This window comes from Tupaia chinensis, unplaced genomic scaffold (genome assembly GCF_000334495.1).
Source record: "Tupaia chinensis unplaced genomic scaffold, TupChi_1.0 Scaffold000434_1, whole genome shotgun sequence".
NCBI classification, from domain to species: Eukaryota; Metazoa; Chordata; class Mammalia; order Scandentia; family Tupaiidae; genus Tupaia; species Tupaia belangeri.
In genome coordinates, this window is record NW_006159939.1 from 2,847,151 (window position 1) to 2,854,262 (window position 7,112).

The 7,112-nt window shown below is 38.9% G+C and overlaps 1 protein-coding gene across 1 annotated transcript in view; it reads right to left on the minus strand.

Moving 5' to 3' along the window:
* The window catches only part of AEBP2 (AE binding protein 2), a 135,806-nt gene extending 128,763 nt beyond the window's left edge, over window positions 1-7,043 (minus strand). The window contains exon 1 of the mRNA XM_006155092.3: window positions 6,987-7,043. The gene's annotated coding sequence lies outside the window, so the exon portion shown is untranslated. The remainder of the gene's footprint in view (window positions 1-6,986) is intronic.
* Window positions 7,044-7,112: the final 69 nt, after the last annotated feature.

A 7,112-nucleotide genomic window follows, 5' to 3' on the forward strand; every position in this document is an offset into this window, starting at 1 on the left:
GAAGTAAGAGAACAAAAAGCAACCAAGAAAATGACAAACTTAAGTTAGTAGGGACGAGAAATATCAACAACACTGAATGCTAACTTCCAGGATTTAAACAGAAAGATTGGACCACAGTAACACTACAAATTCAATAGAAAAGATAATAATTACATAAGACTGAACTGGTGAAATAGAATTTTATGACTTTCGAGTAAACCATTACTGTTTTTATGATGTGTTGTTTTCCCAATTTAAGGATTTTGCTTTCTTTTGAGCTGTTGATAGGTCCAGCAACTTGTTAAACTGTTTTTTTTCTTGTTTATTTCTTTTAAAGGAAACATAAACTTTTCTCCCTTCCTAACCCTGGAACTGGAAAATATCTGGGAGTATTCTTATTTTGTGGCAGAATGGTTATTTGCACAAGTGCAATAATACCTGTTGCCTTAGGGGACCAGAAGGTGGAATGTTGGTTAAGACGCTAGACACTCCCACATGGCCATCCACGGTTCAAGTCCTGAATCTCCTGGTGGTTTGCTTTCTCACTTTCTTTCTCTTTCTCTCTCTCTCTCTCTCTTTCTCTCTCTCTCCAAATCTAAAAATAAATAAAATTAAATAAGTAATTTTAAAATTTTTTAAAAAAGGGAAAAATACCTGTTGCCTTGAATCAGAAACTGGAACTACTCATTATCAGACAGGGCTTTGATTGGAATGTCATATCAGAAGATTAAACCAGAAAACTATGGAACTAAAGTAGATCTCGAGTAAGCCAACAGCAGCTCTTGGAAAGATGGCCTGGTATCATAAACAGTTCTGCCTGAAGGGATTGCGGCGTGACCATCCCCCCTGGGGGGTGATTTCTCGCTTTCTGTCTCTATGTCTCTCTCTCTCTGTCTGGCGAGCACACGCGCCCTACAGTGAAAAATCTCTCCAAAAAAAAAAAGGAAAAAAAATAAAAATAAAAAAAATAAATAAACAGTTCTGCCTGGCAGAGAGGATTAGAAAAGATATATGAAAGAATTCATACCATAAAATAACCTGACTTTTCCAACCCAGCATTGTAATCTGTAAAGATCGCAAAAGAGCAGCCATGACCAGAGGATTATCTTGAAGACGACTTTGAAGGAAGAAAAAGAGAATGATCTTTGCTAGCAAATGGTATAATCACAGAATACTTGGTAGGCAGTGCTGAGTTGAAAAGGTTTATGTGTGAATTGTGTACAGTTTGAATAGTTGACACGTAAATATTTTCTCAAAACTTTAGTCTGTTGTTATAGTCTCAAAATTATAACAAATATTTCGAACATTATCTTTAAAATTAAGTTTTTTGCAATTTTTATAGTTGGAGTATGAGGACCAGCAGTTGGCATAATGGCTATGTCACTGCACTCCCATGTAGTCCACCGCAGTTCGAGTCCCGGACCCAGTGGCTTAAACTCATGCCGGGCGCATGTGCATGTGTGCCCAAGATCCTGAGAGGAGAATGGAGGAGAAGGGATTGCAGAGTGGCCATCCCCTCCTGGGGGGGGTGATTTCTTGCTTTCTGTCTGTCTGTCTCTGTCTTTCTGGTCTGTCTGTCTCTGTCTTTCTGGCGAGTACATGCGCCCTATAGCAAAAATACCTCTTCCCAAAAAAAAGAACTATGGAGTATAAGCAAAAACTTTTTGATATGTAAATGTTTGTAGGAAAAATGTAAAAATAAATAAATGATTAAAAATTGAGAATGAGTCTTATTTTCTTGGCATTAACTTTTTTTTTCCCTTTTTTTGGAGAGGTTTTTGCTATAGGGCATGTGCGCTCGTCAGACAGACAGAGACAGACAGAAAGCGAGAAATCACCCCCCAGGGGGGATGGCCACACCACAATTGCCTCTCCTCTCGGGATTTCGGGCACAACGCACACACACCCGGCTTGAGTTTAAGCCACCAGGTCCGGGACTCTAGCCGTGGTCAACTATGCGGGAGTCCAGTGACAAAGCCATTATGCTAAATGCTGGTCCCTCTTGGCATTAACTTTTGAGCTTCAATGTATGTTAAGCTCAAATATGGCATTTGATTATTATTTCATTCACTCATTCCTTCACCAAAAAGTTTTTAAACAATTATTTAATTTTATTCATTCGCTCACTTATTTTAATTTGACCAGAGGGAGGAAGAGGGAAAGTAAGAAAACAAGCCACCAGGTTCCGGACTCGAACCACGGCTGGTCATGTGGGAGTGTCCAGCTCCATAACCACCATGTTACCTTCTGGCCCCAAATATTTCCTTTTTAAAAAACAGTATTTATTTATTTATTCATTTAAAATTTGCTATATGGCACATATGCTCACCAGAGAGACAGAGAGAAAGAGAAAAAAAGAAAAGTGAGAAAGCAAGTTGCCAAGTTTGATACTCGAATCACAGTCAGCCAGGTGGGAGCCCATCACCTTAACCACCATGCCACCTGCTGACCCCATCAACAAATATTTCTTAAACTTGGGAGCACACAGTGGCACAGCTGTAAAACAAGACACTCTGTGAAGCTGACCCATGTGGGATGGTTCCAGGTTCCCAAGAAGAAACTTCCTAAGTGAGCAGGCACCTGCCCATGATCAAAGGCTGGCTAGGGTTGGCTTTCCATATGGAGACCTTGTGGCTCTGTGTGTGAAACCCAAACAAGAAATTTTTAATTTCTTAAAACCTGCAACACTTTAAAATATATATATTTCTTAAATTCTTTTTATATGATAGGTACTCTCTTGGGGAAGGGGGTGAAATGATGTTTAAAAATTTTTATAACTTTTGAAACTCAATTTAGCCTCAAAAAATTAACCCCATGGCCTAGTAGTAAAGGGAACTAGATTTCACCAAGCCAACAGTTTGATTCCCAACCCCAGTAGCTTGAAAATCACACCAAGCAGGTTTGCGGAGTTCCAATGGGATGGAGAAATTAAGCGGGAATTATGGAAAGATCACACCCCACTGAGGGATATTTCTTTTCCCTCTTCTCCCCTCCTTCTCTGTCCCTCCCTGGCAAGTGCACATGCCTTCTGGCAAAAAAAAAAAAGAAAAAACAAAATGTGATCTAAAAGGTGAAAAGGGTGATAACTGTTTTTTAAACAATTTCTTAGTTGTATTTATTTCATTATTATCAACATTTTTGAGGTGTTTGCCTTCCGGCACATGTACTCACAAACAAGAGAGGGAGAGAGAGACAGACAGTGAAAAGGAAAGTGAAAAATCACCCCCCATGAGAGATGAGCACACCACAATCCCCTCTCCTCTATTCTCCCTCTGAGGATAATGGGCATGCACATATATGTGCCTGGTGTGATTTTCAAGCTACTAGATCCAGTACTCAAACCTCGGTCAGCCATGTGAAAGTCAGGTGACGTTAACTGCTGTGCTATCTGTGGTCCATATTATTGTCATCAATTTGACCAGAGAAAGTGAGACAGCAAGTCACCAGGTCTGGGCCTCGAACTACATTTCGCCATGTGGGAATCCAGCGCCCTGCCGGCCCTGGGTGATAACTTTTTTAAGTACTGAAGCCTAAGTTTAAAGTAAAAGAAAAGCTAGTTTTCAGTGATCTCACAAAAGTATGTATATCCCTCCAAAAAACTACCATTTTAACAAAAGTAAAAGTAAAATTACATACTAATTATAGAAATTTCATAATTTACTAATATAAGCACAAACTTCAATAATCAACTTTTTTGTACCATTTTATAAGTCAAATCATACTTTTCACCACCCAACATTTCCGATACATCTTTGTAAATGACACTTGAGGTCACAAACACTAATACCTAAGCCTTTACATTGAATTATCTTTAAGAAGTAGCACTAAAAATTTAAAACATTTCAAAAATTCCAAACTCAAACATATCAGATAAACTCAAAAGTACAATGTAAGGGAACCAGCAGTTAGCATAATGGCTATGTCACTGGACTCCCACATAGTCAACCGCAGTTCGCGTCCTGGACCCGGTGACTTAAAACTCACACCGGGCACGTGTGCGTGCGTGCCCAAGATCCCGAGAGGAGAATGGAGGAGAAGGGATTATGGCGTGACCATTCCCCCTGGGGGGTGACTTCTCGCTTTCTGTCTCTGTGTCTCTGTCTGTCTGGCGAGCGCACGTGCCCTATAGCAAGAAAAAAAAAAAAAAAACCCCCTCCAAAAAAAAAAAAAAAGTACAATGTAATTTCAAATGAATACGCATTCTAACAGAAACGAAATTATAATGATCACAGAATCACTAAACAGGAATGACACAAAATGTTTAAGAGCACTTTAAACTATAATATTCTTCCATCAGTTAGGAAAATAAAGACTTCCTACCACAAAATCAATCAATAAAATCTACAGATTAGTGTAATCGAAAGGATAGGTTGGAGGCCGACAGGTGGCATGATGATCAAGGCGACTGGACTCTGACATGGCTGAATATGGTTCAAATCCCAGGCCTGGCAACTTGCTTTTTCACTTTACTTCGGTCTCTCTCTCTGGTCAACTTCAAAAAAAAATAAAAAATAAAAAAATTTTAAAAATAAGATGACAATGAATAAAACTGAAAAAAGTAATTCCTTAAAAAAAAAATGGTTAGTTTGTAAGAATTATGGGCCCTTCCAAATTTAAAATAACTCTGAAAAAAAAAGAAAAAACTCTGAACAGGGAAGCATTTCAGAATTCTGATTATGAAGATCAAAACCCAACTTTTTATAAAAGCTTTTTCAGAAAAGTGACACTCTGTTACTCTGAAATGGCAAAATTATAGTATTTTGCAGTCTCTAATATTTAAGTATACATTAAGAAAAGTGGGACCAGCAGATGGCATAATGGTTACATCGCTGGACTCTCACATAGTCGACCATGATTCAAGTCCCAGACCTGGAGGTTTAAAAAACTCATGCCAGAAGCCTGAATCCCCAAGATCCCAAGAGGAGAATGGTGAAGGGACAGTGCATTGGCCATTCCCCCTGGGGGACGGTCTCTTGCTTTCTGTCTCTCCAAAGAGTGCATGCACTCTACAACAAAAATCTCTCCCCCGCACCCAGATAAAAAGTAACAGGGCCAGTAGGTAGCAGAGTGGTTAGGGCATTGGACTCCTACATGGCCAATTGTAGTTCAAGTCCCAGACCTGGCAGCTTGCTTTCTCATTTTCCCTCTCTCTGGTGAGCACATATGCCCTATAGCAAAACTTTTAAAATAATAACTAAACTAAAATGAATTTACAAAAAAGAAAAACAAATATGCTGGATTATCAAGTCTTAACCTTATCTTGACCTGTGACACCAAGATCTTATTCTGAAATATGATGTAAAATTTACATATTCCAAGTGAACATTTAATAAGTATCACATAAAGCCAAAACTCCACTTACTGAAATATTATTTGATCAATAAATCACCCATAGTCTCCTAAAGAGTGTAGGAGATAGACATTAACTGAAACAAAAATCTGACACACCACTTATTATTTAAAGGAAATTACGAACTGGTGAACCTCTGTTCAGATTCAGCTCTACCATTTCCTCGCTAAAGTTACAGTTTTAAGACAACTTGCTTTACCTGTTTAATGAAAGTCAAAATAATACCTATCTTTTGCTACAGTTCTGGGAGTCACATGAAGCGTGTAGGTATACTTGGAAAATGGAAAAATCGTGATTGATGCTGACTGTATAAAGTAATGTCAATGAACAAATATTAGTGGTATCGATGAAGGAGGACATGATGGTAAACAGCACATGCTTCACTGTGCAGCTCACATCAGCTTTTAATTTCCCTGAAAACCTCCTCCTCCGTATCCATGAGTAATCGGTGCAGCACAATTTTTCCAGAATTGTACAGTCTATTTTACCCCATCCATACTTTTTCTTCACTACAGTTTAAAGTAAAGGTCAAAGAGAATCTAATGGTAGATTTCCAAACTATTCAGTAATTTGTATTTCTCATAGCATTAAATATAAAGCGTTCACTTCCACGGGTTAACGATAGGAATTGATAAAACTTTAGAACACTTAAACTTTTTTCAAGATTTATTTAATTTTATTTGCTATTATTTATTTTTTTAATTTGACCAGAGGGAGACAAGAGAGGAGAGGAAGTGAGAAACCAAGCCACCAGGTCCCGGACTGGAACCACAGTCGGCCATGTGGTAGTCCAGGGTCTGAACCACCACGCCACCTGCCGGGCCCCAGAATACAAACTTTTAAATTAAAATCAGTATCAACTGTTAAAAATTTCCACAAGTCGTCAAAACATTAGCAGATGGTCAAAGTGAATGCTAACAGAATTTGGAAGGAGTATAATATGCAAGACATTATCTTCTTTCCCAGAGAGTACATTAAAAACCAATTCACTAAAATATGAAGTTTCCCAAAGAGGTCGAAAGTAATTGTAGTAACAACTGAAATACACGTTACACTAAATTTCTTAAATATTCTGAAATGGCGCGTCTTTTTGTCAGTCTCCACGTTTTTTCTAACAAGACTTATAACACTAATTCCTTCAGAGAGCCCTCCGACACATGACTTCAAACATTATCATCTAAAACCTGACTCTCCCGTAAAAGCATTTTACTATAAAGATTTTAAGCTGCTTACTAATGTTGTACCTGCAAGTCTGTTTTGTTCGGATTCCAACCCTCTTAATTTTGCAAAGTTATTTTAAAGGATATGAATTCACTATTCTTTTCCACAATGATTTATACGTGTTAAAACTTTCTCCCAGACTTGAGCACAAAACAAACAGAAAAGGTTATTAAAATCACGTTGGAGAGACCACGTTACGGGCTGCAAACCAGGGATCTGGGAAGCAAAGATTAAATAAGAAAGAATCGTCTTTTTTCTCCCGCTAAGTAGAGGAAAGTGGCAGTTGGGGTCTCCTCCCTGGACAAGGAAGTTGTTAAATCCAGGCGAGACCAGCCATATTGGAAAACACTTGTCAAGGCGACCCCAGCCATATTGGAAAACACTTGTCAATTATAGTTCTGACAAGTGTTCGCGAGCACGGTCGGATGCAGCTAACCTTGTGTACCGCGGTTGTACATCAAGGCCGTCTTCTGCTCCGCCAGAGGATCGGGGCCTGTTTGGGGACCGTGTCCGAGTCAGGGCTGTCCTCAGGTCCTTGCGGAGCGCAGAGCCGAAGGGAAAG